A 21,482-nucleotide genomic window follows, 5' to 3' on the forward strand; every position below is an offset into this window, starting at 1 on the left:
GATTATTTTGTGTACTCATACTTGTATGTATGTGTGCATAATTATTCCTCAATGGCACATTCCAGTGTTGCAGGATACAATTAGCAACCACTTTTGCTGTGTGAACTGGTTCCAGTTTTACCAAATTATTGGTAACTAACTGAAAATAACGTAACTAAAGGTTGCCTAGGTGTACGTTGTTAGCCGGCTATTTGGAGAAATCGGAACTGATTCACATAGTGCGGATATTATCCCGTAAGGCTGAAATTTGTCAATGCGTAATCGTCTGAAGCTCAAGCTATGATTTTTCACATAACATTTCAAAAATTATTTCAATTTTATCATGTTTTGAACCAGCCCTAAAGGGTTTTTTTTTTTCAATTTTAAGCCACAAAATTGAAATTAGTGACTTACAATTTTCAAGTTTTTTTTTTCAATAAAGTTTTTTATATGGTTTGTGAACCACCCTATTTTTTTAAATTTTGTGAACCACCCTAATGAGCGATCATTTTTTTCGATTTTTGATCCCTAATTTGAAATCAGTGACCCAAAATTAGTTAGAGGTGTTATTTTCAGTCAATTTGAAGCAACTTTCGACTTTTGGCCAAGCTTTGTATGGAGAAGCGCCACTGTGCGTTGAGGGATTGCGTAGCGTCATAAAAAACTATGCTTTTTGGAAAATGTAGTCCCAAGTAAACATGACAATCCGAAAAAGCATTCCAGAAATAAACATGCAAGCGAGAAGAAGAACGAGATAGCAAGAACTATCGCTGCATATGATCGCGTATGACGCGAGGCAGTTTTTATGATTTTCATCCGGTGCAATATCCGATCACATGTAAACCAACGGCGACTGGCAGCTGGCTATCGTCCCTTTTCTGTTTATCGTTCGTCTACGATTCGTCCAGGATCAACGCGGACTCATCCAACGTTGATAGATTTTTCTTATTAGGTTAGATTGCTAGGGTTAGGTTAGTTTTTACTACTTGCTTAGGTGGCTTGCCGTCCTAAGACAAAGCCTGTTGAACAAAGTTTCTCCATGTAACTCGGTTGAAGGCTACCGCTCTCCAATTCCTCGGACACCGAGTACTCTCCGCCAGATCTCGCTCCACCTGGTCTAACCATCTTGCTCGCTGCGCTCCTGGTCGTCTTGTTCCTACCGGATTTGAGGCGAACACCATCTTTGCAGGGTAGTTGTCCGGCATTCTTGCAACATGCCCTGCCCATCGTATCCGTCCAGCTTTAGCCACCTTCTGGATACTGGGTTCGTCATAGAGCTGTGCGAGTTCATGGTTCATCCTCCGCCTCCATACTCCGTTTTCCTGTACGCCGCCGAAGATCGTTCTTAGTAGGTCCACAGGTTAGTTTTTAAGTTTACTGAATAGAATCAGTCGGGGGTTTGCCCCGAAACAAGACACACGTCGTCTTTTATTTATACCCACAAAGTATCACCTTCTAATCCCTGCAAACGTACAGAGATGCCAACGATGCTGATCGGCTAATCACGGAATGCAACAACGAGCAGTCTACCCAAGCTAAACTAAACTAAGTTTACAGAGATCTCAATGATGCTGATATTTGTGCATGCATAAATTTGGGACCTACCAACTATTTTAGTTCCTGTGAGTTCTGGTTCTGCTAATGTTCCTAAAGTTTAAACCATTCCATAAATTATTTTTGTAATACAAAAGATTAAACTGAGGAAATAAAATACTCCGGAGAAAATTACAGGGTCCCAAATTTGTGTATGCAAAAATATCACGATCATTGGCATCTCTGCTGACTTATTGGATCCACTGGAGTTTATGAGCAGAAAGCTGTTTAGTGTTAGAATGTTCTGCTCAGGAGTCTCCAAAGGCACGTACATATGTCACGAGTCTTCAACGCCAACTTTTCTTGATGTGACAGAACCTTGAACGCCTCTTTCACGGAGCGAACTTTTCTCTCCCAAGCTCCTCGCATGTGGGGGGTAGATGGAGAATACCTCCGGTCTATACTTACGCGTTCCCATGCATATATCTCGCTTTCGAATTTTTTTATAATCACGAATTTTGTGAGTCTAATGCTGACATATGTGGCACGGCTTTGGTTTCTTATTTTATTTCGTGTACTGGGCTGTCGAAACCAATCTCGCAAGGGCTACACATCGTAAGGGCTACACGCGAGTTGATCGACAATTCTTCGATAAACACCTCAACGGCGAAGTTGCAGGAAGAGACGGAATGGCAGTTAACCTAGAAATGCCCATGGAAGAAGATAGTAGCACTTGATTTCCAAGAAGTCAAACGAGGTAGACCAACAATGGCTTATCCTGCATGCTATTCAACTTCACTCTTGATGCGGTGAACCGATGAGCGAGTATAGAAACGAGAGGTGTGTTTTTTACCAAAGGTAACCAAATCCTAGGCGTCGCAGTTGATGAAACTCAATTGCCAGGAACTTTGCTCATAGCCAGGCGTTTTGCGACGGCGAAGGCAATCTTCACTAGACTGAAAGCGGAGTCTATGAGGATTAGAATGAAAATAAATGCGTCAAAGACCAAATACATTAAAGGAAAAAGCTCGAAGGAGACAAACGCCCGCCTTCCACGGACGGTAACCATTGGTGGAGACGAACTAGAAGATGACAGTGTGGTGAAACTTATGAGATCTCGTAATGATAGTCCCGTTCCTTTCCACTTTTGATCTTCATATTATACCTTCCAAGGCAATGTCTAATAGTAAGTTAGATAGTGTATCCCCTGGAGTAAGGGCATCTGCTACAGCTCATTTCGCTTGACCGAATCGTACGCTGTTTTAAAGTCGATAAACAGATAATGACTCTACAAGTTGTACTCCTGGAACTTGTCTGTTGTCTGGTAACTGACGCAGCGTAAACATCTGATCCGTTGTAGGGTGGGTCTTACGAAGACCTGCACGGTACTCACCGACGGAGGACTTCGCTAATGGTCTCGCATTACAAAACAGGATACTTATTGGCAGAATTCAGTCAGAATGTATGCAAAATAAAACACAAGCAACAGTGAATGGACGTAAGTCCGTCAGTGAAAAAATAAACCCTAAAAACCTTAAGTGATGACCACTCTGATTGTTGTGTCGAAATTTAACGTTAGCTTTTGTTCATTTAAAATTTAGTTGAAGTTTGAATCGTACTATTCAAATATCTTAAGAAGACTATTAGAATATCTTTCAAATTTATGGTTAAAAACAAATACTATTAGTCTGTATAAGTTGCCATTTATTTATATTAGGCTTTATAGCATGTCGATTTATTTTTTCCACTAAGATTTACTTTAAATGATACTGGGTATAATCCAATCAATAACGAAAATCACAACCAAAATTTGGCCCAGTTAGGGTTTGCCTACCACATTACTGAAAATCCGAACAATGTACCGCCCAAAGCCCCGTAACGAAAGTTCGAATCAAAAGAGGTCTTGTTTTCGCAGCGGGATATTTCGCTGGTCGATCGATCGGCCATAGTCGCGCGACTGGCCTAAGGAAAATTCAGCAAAGAAGCAAAGCGCACAATGGGATCACTTTTGCATTATCCGTACATAAGCATATAAGCAAAGGCAATATTCTGACATGGCTCGGCACAGGGCGGACTCCCACCCGCTCGCGAAAGAGGATTAGTTGCACCGGTTACGATAAGGTGAAGTATTTATTGTTAACTCGATGTTCTCGGGAACGACATGACAGCTGGCCGTCGCTCGTCGGAGAAGCTTCTTTGGTTGTGAGCCGCCTAGCTTAAGGTTTGCATTTTCACGTACGCACCATTGAGTAATTGTTCGCTCACGCTTAAAACTGCGCACTCTAGTGACAGCTCTTTAACGCCAGCTCCGATCGACGAGTGCCTCGCCGAGAGATTAATCGGGCACTTTGACACAAAGAGGTGATAGGATTAATAGTTTCTTTCCTTATTGATCGCTTTTGGATTGGAAATGCAGACAGAGCAAGTATTCACTTTATCCGACACAACTTCATATTTAATTGAAACGATTCAATTATTTATTAAAGCTTTGCTGAAGTCTCTAAAACGGATAATTATATTGCAGCCATTGCAGCCACACTCAGCCGGTGCGGTTCTATAAATTACCAACCGTCAATTAAGGCACTTTGTTCTATCCTTCGGCTAAGAATCGTGCTGTAGCTCCTTGAATTGCTTTTCAACGGAGGAAAAATTACGCACCGCCAATGGCGGCTGCCACCACTGCTGGGATTACCATCCGTGATGCTACACGAACAAATAGGCAAAATAATAGACCGATGTCCAAAACAACCGTCCTGTCTCCGCATTTAGGGACAGACACAGGCGGGCATGCTGTAGCGACAAAACCAACAAAACACGAACCCTTTGTCCCGAGCAACGGCCACGCGTTTATCGGCGGGGGCTTCCCGAATCGATGATCGTCGACGACGTACGAAAAATCCCATAAATTATTACTGAATGCATAACTCACTGCTGCAAAGGCCCGGCTGGCCTTTGGTACGGGACAGCAGCGTGGTCAATTGAATGGGCTAGCTTGCTGCCAATGAAAATGGACACTTTGGTCATTTGGCACAGCAAATATCGCGACACGCTGCCTCGGCTTTAGCCCTATATGCCGGCAGGGATCGTATTTTTCGAACCTATCTCGGAGGACACAGGCACTTATTTATGGACCCGACGGGCGCGCGCGCGCACGGACTCGCCGCGGTCGACGATCGGTAAACTTCTATATTATTTTGTGCCAAAGCTCCGTATAGATTTGTTACGGCGTGTCGATGCAAACTAGTGCGGGAGCAATGTTTGCCACACCACCGCCCGTACCGTTTTCTGTCCACACTGCCGGCTGCCAAGGGTCGGGTGCCATGGTGTGGTACGCCGTTGTTTTATTTTGTCAGCGCGGTGGCTACTCCCGCTGGTTTGTGGCTGGTGTGTCAAGCCGAATACGTTCTATCATTTGTTGCCACAAGACGGACCTGTGGGTGAAAGAACGGATGCAATTGGTCACGGGAAGGTTAGATTTGCCTGGATGAGCTCGAGTGAACTTGTTTTGATTGCTAATATAGGAATATATTATTCCTTCATGAGGTAGACTTTTGCTTTGTTGTTTGTTATGGAAAAAACTGAAGAAATTGAATATTATAGCATTAAAAGTCAAGCGTTACATTTTTTTATCTCGCTCGAAGGTTAAGTTATATTGCAGATTTTCTACTCTCTAGCCTTCGACTTTACTATACTTCGCGACATTTCTATAACAAGAACAAGAACAAGAACAAGAACAAGAACAAGAACAAGAACAAGAACAAGAACAAGAACAAGAACAAGAACAAGAACAAGAACAAGAACAAGAACAAGAACAAGAACAAGAACAAGAACAAGAACAAGAACAAGAACAAGAACAAGAACAAGAACAAGAACAAGAACAAGAACAAGAACAAGAACAAGAACAAGAACAAGAACAAGAACAAGAACAAGAACAAGAACAAGAACAAGAACAAGAACAAGAACAAGAACAAGAACAAGAACAAGAACAAGAACAAGAACAAGAACAAGAACAAGAACAAGAACAAGAACAAGAACAAGAACAAGAACAAGAACAAGAACAAGAACAAGAACAAGAACAAGAACAAGAACAAGAACAAGAACAAGAACAAGAACAAGAACAAGAACAAGAACAAGAACAAGAACAAGAACAAGAACAAGAACAAGAACAAGAACAAGAACAAGAACAAGAACAAGAACAAGAACAAGAACAAGAACAAGAACAAGAACAAGAACAAGAACAAGAACAAGAACAAGAACAAGAACAAGAACAAGAACAAGAACAAGAACAAGAACAAGAACAAGAACAAGAACAAGAACAAGAACAAGAACAAGAACAAGAACAAGAACAAGAACAAGAACAAGAACTTAAAAGGACCTAATTCAAATCTAAAAATCTAAAAATTCAAACCAAAAAAATTTTATCGACTGTAAAGGAAATCTGAGTAAAGGCCTTGAATGACGCAAAAAATGCCTTGAAAATCACAAAACCCAAATATAAATTAAAAAGGTTTAGAAAAGTGGAAAAATTGACCTAAAAAGTATCAAAAATCAACCAAAGCTCGTAAACCACAAGAGGCTCAAACAAAATTGAAGAGACTTAAAATAGACTTGAATAATTAAAAAACACAAATAAAATTCAAAAAAGGTCTATAGCACCTAAAAGTCTTCACAAAAAACATGACTCATAAATAACCTAAAACTAAGCAAAAATGACTCAACAACGACTTGAGAAAGAATGAAAATTCTCGATGTAAGAAAACTCACAGAAAAAAAATATGCAAAAACAATTAAAATAAGGCCATTGCAAATCATTTTCAAAGTTTTTGTCACCCCCCCCCCCCCTCCCCTTGGAAATTGGCTTGAAAAATCAGGGAGCAAAAAAATAATTTGTAGGATATGAGTCAAATTTTTTTTTATAAAATCAATTGTCTGTGGGCTCTACAGTCTGAAAAACTCGAAAAATGAGTCTCCGAGTTGAATTAACGCTTCTGGCACGAAACAGAAATGGAAATTCGAACAATTCGAAGAATTTCCGAAAATCGTCCAAAAAAATTTTCCTTCGTATTTGTCTATTTTCGTATATTTTTGCATAGAAAATAATAACGTATATATTATAAGCAAGAATAGATTCGGGTTTCATGTTAAAACCTTAAATAAAAATTCTTAAAACCCATGTTTTTTTTTGCTCGATTAAAAAATTTACTTTGTTTTTTTTCGCCCCCCCCCTTCAGTGGTCGAACACCGGAAGGACAAAAACTTTATAAAATATTTGTAATGGCCTTATTATTTAACTTTCATGCACCTCAGATTTCTCTTCACAGGATGTTAGTATTGGTCAAGACAATTAATTTAATGAAGGTCTTAAATATTCTATCTTGGGTTTTTGACAAAATTCAATTTTAAAGGTTATATAGGGGTCATCTCCTCTCAAGTGATCATATCCGTTGTAATCGACCACCTCCGATTTCAACCAAATTTGGTATAATTGCTCATTCCGACCCCACATTCAATTTTCCAAAGTTTTGTACGGTTTGATCAATCCCCCTTAAAGTGAAATGCAGTGAAAAATGAGTTTTTTCGAAAATCTGGGAAAAATAGAGCAGCGTCACTTGATTTGCGTAGACTTGAATAATTAAAAAAACACTAATAATTAAAAAAGGTCTACATCACCTAAAAGTCTACAGAATAATATGAATAAGGTTTGGAAAAAGTTAAAAAAAGGTTTAAAGAATACAAAAAAAAATTAAAATGCTAAAACATGACCCATAAAAAACTTAAAACTAAGCAAAAAGGACTCAGCAACGACGATTTTTGATGCAAGAAAATACACAGCAAAAAAATATACCAAAACATTTAAAATAAATTAGACACTAATGTAAACTAAAAAAAATAACCCAGAAAGACACCAATAAACCAAACAGAAAAAAACCAAATAAGATATTTAATAAGATTACCCAAAATTGACAGAGAAAGAATTAGGAAAGCTCAAAACATCATAGAAAACTCTTAATAGCTTTTAAATATAGACCCAATGCAAACCCCAAAGAAAAACAAAATAAATCTAAATAACATAGAAGAAAACTAAAACACGCTCTAAAAGTGGATTAAAGGCTTAATAAAAAAATTAAAAATAGACCTAAAAAAATTGCAAAAAGGTTCAAAAAAGCACCTAAGCAAAATTAAAAAGCGAAACACCATCGACAGTTACAGAAAGGGTCAGAAATAATCATACAATAGCACAAAAGAGACCTAAAAGACTAAGAACACTTAAGTAAGACCCTTTAAAATTTAAAACAGATCTAGAGCGACTAGAAAATGACTATAAAATATGAAAAAAGACTGGGAATTCCCCAAAAACTCTGAACAATAAACGAAAAGAAATAGAAAAGTGGTTCTTGATCTTAAGAAACCTCAAAAATGACTCAAAGAAGACCCAAAATTGGAATTAAAAGGTATACAAAACAGATAAAAAATGCCCCAAAATATATTATATAGAAATCTCAAAAGCTGCTCTGAGAGAAATATGAAAAAGACTCAAAAAACCCAAGAAATCTATGAAACATTTAAAAAAACTGCAACAGACACTAAAGAAACTAAGAACAAGCTAAAGAAGTCTGATAGACTCTAGAAAGAAACAAAACCGGCCAATAAAAAGACTCCAAAATATTCAAAAGCTGCAAAACCACTAAAACCAAACGCTAAAAAGTCTAAAAACTGATTATGAATGACTCGAAGATGGCGCAGAAAATAAAAAACAACTTAAAAATGCCCAAAAAAACCAAAAGCATGCATACAAAGAAATAGAAAAATCAGAGGGGTTGTGTACAAGACACGACCGCATATATAGGTGACGCAGGAGTCTAGAGTAAGTCTCTTTGTAGTAATAGTAGCATGTATTCATGCTTGTAATCATTCGATTCTTCATGTATATATGCTATATGCAACATATATACATGCTATATGCGTTGTATGTAACATTTATCAAAGTAGTAACATTGCATACGTTCAATTCTCAAAAGATTGTGCATTTAAAAACAATTTAACAAAATCAAGAACACAAACTATTGCTTTCCTGCTAACTTACTGAAATTAAAGATTGTTTTTATTACCCATGGTTCCCCACGTTGAAGGGATTTTACCAATTCAATCCTATTTTATCAACAGCACATCTTTTCACTACACTTCTAATGAAACGGCAAGCATGCGTATTCATACAGAGTCGTATTATAACCGAACACTACAGCTGTAGCACATTTCTCCAACAGAGATATCAAATTCGCCGAGGTTTAATCGTCTCGCAGTAAAGAATTTGCGATCTGTTGGGACAAAGAACTAGTGTCATTTTTTTGGGACATTTCTCTAACACACACATCAAATTGGACTAGGTTTAATCGCGTTCGTAAGAAATCTGTTGGCACGAGGGGGCTTTGTCACTCTTTCTGGCGTACTTCCCAAGCAAGGACATCAAAATGGTCTAGGTTTAACCGCGGTGTTAAGAAATCTCGTTGAAATGAGGAAGTTTTGTCTCTTGTTTTGGCTTACTTCCCAAGCACAGATATCAAATTGATATAGGTTTAGATCATCGTAAAGAATCTTCCAACCAATCACGAAGCGAGAATTCTGGTAAAACATAGGTTCATTATTTTCAATTTTTCAATAGTTCAGCCTCGAGAATCCATACTTTTCTTCATTTGGATCAATTCTTAGAAGATTTTCCGACCGATTGGTGTAAGAATATTGAAAATCGATCGGAAAACCGCTGAGCTATTAGCGCTCAAAACCTTTCATTTTTCGTGACGCTCGCATTTTTCGATTTTTTGGAATGACACCCTATCTCAAAACTTACCGTAAAACGTAGTCCTACGTCAAAAAAGAAAAAAGGTTTCTGGCTAAAACTGAGGCCTAAAAAAGACACAAAATGGAGTGCCCCAAAAAGCTCAAATAAGATCAAAACTAAACAAAAAAAATAACTTACCCAAAAAGAGCTACAACATAACCAAAAGACTCGAAAGAACTAAAACGACCCGAAAATACAAGATAACCCGAGACACAAGATAGATTCGAAGACTGGAGAAAACTAAAAATAACAACAACAACAATAGCCAGATTAGTGAGACACTCCAAAAGCAGTGCCTAAAAAGTCTCAATGCTGACTTTAAGTATGATAAAAACATACGTCAAATCTTATCTTAAAAGTCTCAGAAAAGAAACAAAAAATGACCGAAAAAACACAAATATAATATATAATCAACCATTGACCCAAAACATACTGACAAAGCCCTAAGTTAAACCCTAAAAAGGCTACGAAAGCATTCTGAAATCTCAAGAAAAAGTCCATAGCTCTAAAGCAAGATCTGTAAAAGACTCGGAAATATTAAAACATCCACTAAAGAGCCAAAAAAGGTTCTAATATAATTCGAAAAAGACCTAAAGAATTAAGAAAAAACCAAAAAAAAACTAGATAAGGTGTAAAAAAGATACAAAGAATCTAAAATAATCTTATAAAATTTAAAAAAATGTATAGAAAATGAAAACTAACGCAAAAAAGAATTGCCCAAAATTATCTGTAAAATCGAAGAAGTTTTAAACTAACTCAAAAAGACTGTAAAAAGTTTCTAAAAAACTAGTACAACTTGTAAATTTTAGAAACGGTCCAAAAAATGTCGATACCCAAGCAAACATAAAAAATACTCAAAAAAGCCTAAAAAACTAAAAAGTACCTTTGAAGGGCTCTAAGTAATCCCAAAAATATACTCTAAAAACTTTAGTAAATACCTAGTGACTGGTCCAGACATAACCGCGTAGCTGGCGTAGAACTACGTTAGGTGAGTTTTTGCGAAGAAACCTTGTATATTAAAGAAAATTTTTCATACAAGATTGAACTGTGTATGGCGTTAAATAGCTTTAAGTATAGTGCTAAATAATTTAATAAGGCATTTTTGGTATTACTTTGTGATGCCAAAAAACGAATATTTTTACCAGTGCCAAAATCGATGTATTTTAGAATAGAAGTCTCCTTCACGCACCCAGCTATTAACAAAATTTTAACAAAAAAAATCCTCAAAATAAATAATTTGTTATTGGCATTAATAAGAGCCATTTCTTGATCTGGCTTCCCGTTTGTCCGCACTGACAGTTAGGTATTAAAAAGTAAGCTTGTCGTGCAGATGCCATTTAATTAGGGCTGTCGGTATTGGGCGCATTTGGTGAAAACCGGTATTTCGGTATTGGCGTAGAAAATACCGGTAATACCGGTAAAAAACCGGTATTGGCAGATTATTCGAAATCAAGAGAAATGTCGATGTTTTTCAATAAATCTTTTCTTTTTGAAACTTTAGCTTCAGTATTGTTGCTTAGCAAAGTAGAATTTAAGCAGATATAATACTCTTAGCGATTTAGTTCCCTTACTAGAACGAATTTTATTGCCAACACTTCCAACAATTGATAAAACTTCCGCTATCATCGATGTCTGGCGAACGGCTCTAAGCACATCAGGAATTTTCCTTCCATTTATTCAGATTTATAGTAGGGAAACCCACCTTTAATTATTTACTAAATATCTTGTATTGTAGCTTCCAGCATAATTAATACCCCGGTCTCCTACAGCCTCTCAATAATTTTTTCTCTATCCCCAAAACTGGAACTCCTGCAAAACGTCATCCTCTTCATCATCGTTCTCAAATACCTTCTCTTCTTTGTTATCAAATCCCCTATTCGAAGATAGTGAGATGCAGATTTCATCTCCTTGTTTAATCATTGTATCACTCAAAAGATTTGAAAAATATTCCAAATTCTATTCGCTTTCATACTGAAGCGACTTGTTTCATTTGTTAAACACAACGTTTCAAGCAAGTTTCAGCTGAAGCTACTGACTATGTCAAATAACGACGATTAAAAGTCAGGCACCATTTGACGATGTTGTGTAGATTAATCATAATATGCGTTAAATTGTAGGAAATGTTACTCAAAATCAATTCAATTGCATTCAAAGTCTAGGCTGACCTTTTTCTGACTATTTGATAGAGAAATACAAATGAAACTTTAAAATCGGTCGTCATGATGAAGTGAAAATCGTTTCAATGACGCTGATTGAAGCCAGTTTTGAAACGAAGCGGCGCTGCTTCTGTTGAAACTGAAGCTTGATTACTTCATTGTTGAATAACAATTTACTATTGTAAGTGACGTTTCTGGGCCCTGATCTTGTTTCCTAAATTCGTTATTTGAGAGCTTCGAATAATTTGGTGGCTTTTGAATATCAACTTGTTCAAAAATAAATTGAAACGCGACGTCTGGCTCATACAATAAAACATTTTTACAGCAAAGTTACTCTACTGTACCTTAAACGGCTTCAAGAGCTATAATTATTTGGCCCACAATTTCACTCTCTTCATTGCTAGTAGTCGAAGAATCTCGTCGGCATTAACACCAAGTTGTTTTTCTAAGAGTATATTTTCTTTTATCAAATTTAGTTCTTATTCGATTAAGGAATTGGAAAAAACAAGCAGATTAGAAAATACCGGAAATACCGGTTTTTTGCTTTTCCAAAACCGGTGTTTCGGTATCCAGAAATTGGCCGGTATTACCGGTTTCGGTACTACCGGTACTACCGGTTAGACAGCCCTACATTTAATGCTATTCTTTGTCATCTGAACATATTCGCTCTTGTATGCCTTCTTATTCCCCGACTGCAATCATCATGGCACGAAAATTGATTTACATTAGCCAGTCCATGACTGCATATGTCGCTTGTTTGCCGTGTCATGCAGCAAACAAAAAGTCTGAGCCTATTAGTTGCCCTCGAGGTACGAGACTGGTCTTATAAGCCAAACATCGCATGTTAGAGTCTCGACTGGTAGAGGCTGATAGAGTCAACAGAATCGTTGCACTAGCCCTACAATTGTCTGGAGTTCCTACAGCTGGCGTCGAAATCTGTCGCATAAAAGCAGAAGATCAAGTTTTCAAATCGGAATGTAGCATATAGAATTAGCTTTGCTTTGTAGCAGGCAAAAAACACGATCGAAAGTGAAGCTTGTACAAAAAGATATCTAATATTACCACTGGTGGGGTCCAGATCGAAGTAGAAAGTTACTGTAATCAGCTCGGAAGTCGAACAGCAATTGAATGACAATTAATGGCTTTGCTTTTCTTTTTATATCATTTCAATGGTCTTTACATGTCAAGAAGACAGGACTGTGCAACCGCCAAAAGTTTATTCTACTTCTCTGTTTTGAAGTAGCAGCAGCAGACCCGTTAAATCTACAAATTCACGTGCTGCAAGAAGTTTCCGTTGATTTTCAATATGTAACGATTGTAAAATAATCTTTTCAAGAAAACTATAAAATTGCTGCATCGTTTATGAATCGAATGGTATGCGAACCGTCAAAATCCGTTCTAAATTGAAGCAGCTATTAGCGTTCAAAATCTCTCATTCTTTCGTGACTTGAATCCCAATTTCGGATTGACACCCTGCGGTAAGACGTAGTTCTACGTAACAAAAAGAATTAGTGTGTTCAATATAAAAAGACTCAAAAAAACGTCGTGCACTTATAGATCAGACTGTACTCTATCTTCTCGGCGGCAGAAACAAAGAGCAGTCACACAAACATAATACCGTCGCTGAGGAATGTGCGATGCGTAGGTGGGATGATAGAATCAAGAGAATAGTAACAAAATTAGGAATTAGAATACCTGATATATCGGGAGCCGGCAGTTTAGTTAGTAAAACAGTCGAGTACCAATCGAAAGATCGTGGGTGCCCGGAATGCCCGGAAATATTATTTCCGGTCCAGATTAAACAAGCTGAGTATGAAAATAATTCAATGTTCAGTTAATGCTTTTCAGAAGCATAGATTCTAGATTTTTCCAGAATTGCTGAGAATTTTTTTTTTTGAATTTTAGGTTCGTATATTTTTGAAAATTCGGTTACTCTCTCAAGTTGGGAGTTGTGGTTTTAAGTCCCACCTGAACAGTTCATTATTTTTTACAGTTTGCATATCATTTTTCCCAGGAATATCCATAAAAGTACCTATTTTAGTTTGAATTTCCGAATATGGGTCGAACCTTTCTATTTTAGGTTCATTGTAGGCTGAATTGTGCTTCTAACATGACACGACAAATTTAAACAAAAAAAATCCTTTCACGTCCACTGACGGTTCGCAAATCTGCTCCGGACTCTTTTTCCCCTGGCCAAAACAATTTATGCTTCACGCTTCCATTCGTGAAACGTGCATTCTTCCTCGATTTCCATCCAACCAACCAACGTTCAATCGCGCTCCGCCAGAAGTCGAACGCCGCGGGTCGATTCTTTTACACTGCCTGCCTGTTTGCTCTCGTCTAGTGCTGCTCGCAGTGAATTTATGATAATAAGCATAAAATTTATGAACTAAAAAGGCCAGCCGTTGCATTTGACGGTGAATTTCATACTACCTCCTTCCTTGCGCGAAGCTCTAGTCGATTTGCATGGCTTCGACCACCACTGGCCGACCGGCCAGCCGGCTGGGAACACACAACGAAGGGGATTGTTTATGGATCGGCACACGGGTTACTCGGGATAGCAGTGCAGTGTGCAGCAGTGGTGGGCAAATAAGAGTGAAATAATAAAATCTGACATATCAATATTGGAGGCGTCCACCACGGGGCTAGAGCTGGCTAGCTGCTCCAACCATCCGATCCGATGGGCAGCGATCTTGGCCGGCGGTCTCCTGCCTCTATAGCTGAGCGCGGAGAACCGGAGAAGGAAAGTTTCGCTTTTGAAGGGTTAACAATGAGTCAGACAAAATGCCCCATTCAGCGAGACTAGAATGGTCCGAACAAAAAGGGCACTCCTATTGCGGAAAACAAATAGGTTCGCATCTTCGGAAGTGTTCTGGCACGTCAATCATTTTTCCCCAAAGCGGAGCGAGAGAGGCTATCCGCGATTTGCATATATTAATTCGTCCAGCGGGAGTCTATTTAGTGCTTCGTAAAGCATGTTATGCGATTTTGTAGACAATAGGAGCAGCAGCAGGGCGGAGAAGAGTCGGAACAATCGTGAATCGTCCGGGCGCTTCATCTGGTTTCGAATTTTAGGGTGTGTCTATTTTGAAAAGTTTTCGATTTTAGTGACGCTGACGTGTGACGAATTGTTGATGTCGTATCTATTCTAGAACATCTTATATTGTGCGATTCACTAGGGCTTAGCAAACGAAGTCCTTGTCCCGTAGAGCTAAAGATGCCAGCCTCTATTTTATGCGCACCAGGAGGAGGATGCCTTTGGCCTTAAGGCTAGTGCTGTACTGCACCTCCAGAGCGTGTCTGTTTCACTTTATTAATTTATTGTATGACGGTCATGTTTTACAGCAATTAGCGTATAGATTACTCCGCCAGCAGGCGAGGAACCTGATCTTTTCTGTTGGCAAAGGATCGTTCGGATAGTCATAAATGGGAGATGGACGATTTATGGGAGCTTTTTAAGTTACCAGATAACATGAGTTGCTCTTTTGGGGCTATCCGGTTGCATTTGGCGGTTGTCCTTCGAATGTCTTGCCGGCAAGATTCCATTGCAAACAAGCAATTTATGTTTATCCTAGTCACAATGCCATGTAACAAACGTATTACCAGCATCCATTAGAGCTAATCTCGACGGCAAATGTTAGAAATGACTGTCAACTTTTTAGTTACATTCTAGCATCAGTACAGTTTTACTGCAGTTTTCAAACAGAAAACTCGGTAATTATGATCGCCATTTACTGCGAAATCCATCAATCAATTTTCTATTTTCTTCATCGGACGGACATCGGACGTGAAAGCAAATTTCTACATTGTATGCCTATATTCCAGCTTTATTGAATCTGGACGCTTTTTAATTTCAAAGAGTGTGTTCTCACTCTCATTCATTCAACAAGGTGTGGGAACCGTCCGCTCCTGATGGCGATCAATAACCCTGCTCTATTGATCCCTAAAAATAAACTCTTTTATGTCCTCACAGCAGACCAAAGCGAACAGCTCGGCAGAGGATGATTGATGACTGGCAATACCCGGGCCGTAGAACTTCGCGGTGGGTCATTGTTTTCCTTTAATTACCCTCATTAGAATCCGTTTTATTCCACCCGGGACGGTTGCACCGTAGGCTGAAAGTCATTCCGTGGGTTGAAATTTATCGCTTTGGAATCCGTTCTTAATAATCTACGTTATAACGATTAACTTGCGTTGTAATGGGCTTCATTAGCTAAGAATAGTTGAATGTCAAAAATGTCAGTTATGTCTTTGCGTAATAAAGAAAACGCATGAATATCATATTACTTAGTAAACAGTCACAGGCGTCTCCAGGGTTCAGAATATCGTCAATGAGCCCTATTTTGTGCATGTTATTCTTTCAATTTAGACAAATAAATTTTGAATTTATTTTGACTTAATTTTATGTATATTATACAGGGTGATAGATAGTTTTGTGCAAATATCTAAATCGTTACAGAGTTATTAAACATGTTTCAATTTTCGGTTTCGTTTACCTTAAACTAGTTCTAGTACAAAAACTATGCCATCTAGCTCAATTCTGTTACTTTCATTCCAAAGCTGAGAAAATTTTGTAAAGAAAATTGCTCTTGAACTTACTACTTCATGAAATTTAGTAACTTTTAGAAGCAAAAAGCTTTAGAATAAGTGTTGCTCAAAGCATTTGATGATGTGATAATACTGATGGCATTCGTTGACCAATTTAGAGCTCAGTACATCTCTACAACTCGTTCTTTGACGTGAAACGCCTATCTCTTTTAGTTTCGTTGCTATTTCATTTTAAACGTATAGTTTTGGGTGTTAAATTAGTATTGGAAGGCTGCACGAACTCACTCATCACGCGTAGCACACTAGTTCACCGCTTGCGACGAACACATATGGAAAATAAGAACGAAACTGACTTCTCGGGTCTCGAGTTTAGCAGGATTATGCAAGCAAAAGTGGAGGCAAAACCTACATTTATGAAAAACATTGTGGTCGCTGTTATTGTTTTCATGCATGTCAGATAGTGCTCGTCGCACGCGGTAATCTAGTGTGCTATGCTTGAGGTAAAATTTCGTGCATTTTTCAGAGACTTATTCAACACCCAACACGATACTTTTAAAATGAATTTGCAACGAAACTAACAGAGGTTTCATGTCAAATAACGAATTGTAGAACGGTACCGGAAATTGTTCAAATTGCTTCAAACTGATAAATAAAAGCAATCCGTTTTATCACATCTTTGTCGAAGAAATGTGATAAAAACACCTTGAGAAACACTTATTTCAGACCTAAAATTAAAAAAGAAGAAAACTTATCCAATTTAATTCTACTATGCATATTTTATTCACGACCGATACGTATTTCGCCTACGACTTGCAGGCTTCCTCAGTGTCTGTTTTCGAACTACAGAACTACTGTTCGAAAACAGACACTGAGGAAGCCTGCAAGTCGTAGGCGAAATACGTATCGGTCGTGAATAAAATATGCATAGTAGAATTAAATTGGATAAGTTTTCTTCTTTTTTAATTTTAGGTTTCGTATTCTACTAAGACGCTCCAAAAACTTCAGTCACTTATTTCAGAGCTTTTTGCTCAGAACTTGCTAGCATAGTTTTTGTACTAGAGCTAGCAAGGCAAACCGAAAACTAAAAATGTTATAAACTCTGTAACGATTGGGATTTGACCATATGCGTAGAAGAATTTTTTCCGTCAAATGCGGTTCTCTATCACCCCCTGAAATAAGCTACCTAACATTCTGTATTTAGGCAATGCAGATCCAGAAATATTCTATTATTTTTGTCTTTGGTTATTCTATTTGTTCCATTACAGTAATATTTTACTTAATTTTATAATTCTTATGTTATACCAAATTTTATCCTAAAATAGACTAAAATTACCTAAAACAAGCTGAGATAGACTAAAATTATCTTAAAAAGATTGAGTAGTACCAATACAGACTTTAAGCCACGAAAGCGTTGAAAAAACACAAAGAAATTCATTAAACGCCAAATCAGACCAGAAAAGCCTCACGGAAAATACCAAAGAGATGCAGAGAGTCAAGAGTGGTCGAATGGTAGTTGGAAAAAATCCAGGAAAAATCGAAGGAAGATTCAATATCCAAAAAATAAAAAAAAAAATCAATGAAAAACAAAAAACAATAAAAAAACCGAATAGACTCAAAACTGGCCTAAAAGAACCCAAATACTCACAAAGACTACGAAAAGACCTAATTATTGCTTCAAAAAAACTTGCTAAAGATGAAATCACCTAAAGAAATTTGCATCATACTAAAATTTACCGCAAAGACTCGAAATCGACATAAAGTAGAACCGAAATCAACTAATAAATACTCAAAAAATCAATATTACCTAAATGACTTGAAATGAATCGAAAAAAAACAAAAAAAGTTCAAAAATGACCAAAAAAGTCTTTTAAATTAATTGAAAAACTTCAAAACTTCCTCTAAAAGATAAAAAAAGAAAACAAAGTGAGCCAAAAACGATGGTTCAAAAAAATATGTAAAATTAAACCCAAAGACACAGAAATAAACTCAAGAGATTCAAAAATATGTATAAGAAAAATAATCAAAAATATTTGAAAAAGTCTTAGAGTCCAAAAATTCTTAAATTTAAAAGCGAATATAAAAATTTTTTTGGCAAAATCATAAAACTCTAAAAAGACTTAAAGAAAACATAAGATATTGCTGTAAAAAGACACACTAAAGATGAAAAAATTGCATAAAGAGATGAGCAGTATACTACCAAAGTAACAATATTGGTTTATTATACACTTATAATGATTTTAATGACTAAAATCGGTTATCTAAACCGAAATAAGACCCTAATTATTGTTGCTTGCGATAGAAATTACCAAAGAGATTTTAAAAAATAATTCCCATACGTCCTCAAAAAATGCTTACTAAGGTCCTAAAACTACTAAGAGAAGATTCAATACTGACCCAACAAATACTAGAGAGAAACGTGACCCAGAATTGAACCAAATTCAACCTAAAAATGAGTCTAAACTGACAAGAAATAAGAAACCGACAAGAGACTAAAAATGTCTAAAAATGGTCAAACATAGACTTAAAAGATCCAAAAAGACCAAAAATAGACGCCAAAAAAACCAGAAAAATAACGAAAACGACCCGAAAAAAATCATAAAAATACGCAAAAATAACTTAAGAACATGCAAACAGCGGTTCGACTCGAAAATACTGACTTGAAATGAATACTTCAAAGTTATCCAAAAAACATCCTTACAAAATTCTCAAATGAGATTCAAATAAGACTAGTAGAGACATAAATAAAGAAAAGGCTCGGAAAATACTTTAAAATGATTCACAAAAGACTAAAATAAGGTTTGGCATGATAGTCTTTGGAAAAAACATACAAAAGACCCAGAAAGATTTAGGAATGACCTCAAAGAACCCCAGAAAAGATTAGACAAGACTAAATGAACTAAAATTCAAATTTCTCATAAAAACTCTAAAGAGATCTGGTAAATAATCTCCCAAAAAATTAAAAAAATTGAAAAAGATTTTTTTTTTGTTAGGGGGGACTTAGACTACTTCGTCCATTGAATTGAACTTTTGTAGTATATCCTTATTTGCAGTACGTGTCAGGCAAACCAAACACCATTATACAAGTGATTGGCCATTTGCCGCTACACGTTCCCAGTCAGGTACGATATGGTTTATGAAACCAATAACCTTCCCGGGATTAGCAGACCAAAGCTCACCGGGAGATAAACAACCCTTATCGAGAAATTTAAATCTGCTCGTATATAACGCGCCACAACTGCATAACAGATGCTCCGAAGTTTCACTTTCAAGATTGCAAAAAGATTTAGAAAGATTCAAAAAGCTCCAAAAGACTCGAAGAAGTCCCAAAAACGATGCAAAAAAGACTCAAAATAAACTTTTAAAACTAAAGAAGCAAAGCAAAGCCATGGGTATAAACGCCTTTAAGAACTTGACCCTTCTTTATCGACTGACTTCGCAGCCGGTAATTCGAGTACAGGAATACTACGGGGCTAGTGTAATGATCTTATTGACTCAATAGCGACACCGCCCAGTCGAGATTCGAACCTACGATAACTGGCTTGTTTGACCAGCATCGTACCCCGTAGCTTACTGGTCGAAAACTAAAGAACTGTAGACTGAAGCTTTAGTAGAATTCGAGACCTGTCAAGAATAAAATATACATAGTACAATTAAATTGGATAAGTTTTCAAAGAACTGAAGTCTAAATCAAGACTCAAAAAGACTAGAAATTCTTAAAGAAGTTTAAACTCATTAAGGACTCAAAATTTTCCACAGTAAGATTTGTAGCTGAGAAACGCAAAAAAGATTCGAAAGTGGTATAAAATATACTAAAACTAGGAACTAAGGTAAAGGAAAATAAAAAAAGACGTCAGATCTATTCTAAAATAATGTAAAAAGGCAGACACTTAGTAAAAACGAGTCCCAAAATAGTTAAAAAAATAAAAATAAGAAAGGGAATAAACCTCAAAAAAATTCGATCAGAACTCATTAAACGTTTAGAAAAAAAAATCAAAGCAGAATCAAAAATGACTGAAACAATATCACAGACAAACAGACATAACTCATGAAAAAAAATCAACAAAAATTTGCTTTACCACCATCACCATCTATGATCAACATTCCCAAATATCAAATAGCAACAGGAGTATCCCTTGAACTAGCAAGTATTTTTTACAGGGTATTCCCCTTCATTCATTAAAAAGCGCCAATTTGACCAAACCGGAGACATTCTCAACTAAGCCCAAATTTGAAATCACGATTTAATTGGTGCTAAGAATGGAAAACCAGTGTTATGTTTGTTTGTCTGTGACAATATCCTTAAAAAATTAAAATTCCTAAAGTGGCTCGAAAATGTCCTAGCAAAGACAAAAAAGCACCCGAAAATTATTTCAAAACTATCTAGAAATTACAAAAATAAAAGCCATTAAATAAAGACCTAAAACTGACCAAAGCCTGGAAATAAAACAAAAAATACGTTAGAAAAATCACAAAACGGCAACATATGGGTAGCTTAAAAAAAACTTGAGTCTTAAAATACAAACGCAAAATGAACCACAGAAAGACCAAAATGTATACCTTAGAAAGATTTTGAAAGACTCAAAAAGTTTTCTGCAAGGACTCAAAATCGACCAAAACATTTAAAAATGGGGAAAAAATCCAAAAAGTTCCAAAAAAGTCTTGAAAAACTGTGAAATACCCAAAAGCCCACACAAAAGCTGCAAATATGACGCAATTTGACAAAAGTCAAAATTCACAGAAAAAAACTGAATAAAAAATTCTAAAAGAACCAAAAAAGACCTCAGCAATGCTTGCAAAACTTCCAAAAAAAAAACAAAGCAAAACAAGGTCTAGTTCGGTTTTTCTATCGAAACTTTGCACAATGTGGCAATGAAAAGACCTTTCATTTGATACTAAAATTATTGAAATTGGTCAAGCGGTTCTAGAGATAATCGAGTTTTGTAGTTTTCACATATTTGCTTATAACTTTTAAACGGAACGTCAGATCGAAAAACAATTCAATAGTAATCTGCTAGGTACTGACACCTTTCAAACGAGAGTAGCAGTATATTGATTGGTTCAGTCATCTTCGAGAAACAGGCGGCAACAGCGTTATACACATCCACACACACACACACACACACACACACACACACACACACACACACACACACACACACACACACACACACACACACACACACACACACACACACACACACACACACACACACACACACACACACACACACACACACACACACACACACACACACACACACACACACACACACACACACACACACACACACACACACACACACACACACACACACACACACACACACACACACACACACACACACACACACACACACACACACACACACACACACACACACACACACACACACACACACACACACACACACACACACACACACACACAC

Source organism: Sabethes cyaneus, chromosome 2 (genome assembly GCF_943734655.1).
Source record: "Sabethes cyaneus chromosome 2, idSabCyanKW18_F2, whole genome shotgun sequence".
In the NCBI taxonomy this organism is placed as follows: domain Eukaryota; kingdom Metazoa; phylum Arthropoda; class Insecta; order Diptera; family Culicidae; genus Sabethes; species Sabethes cyaneus.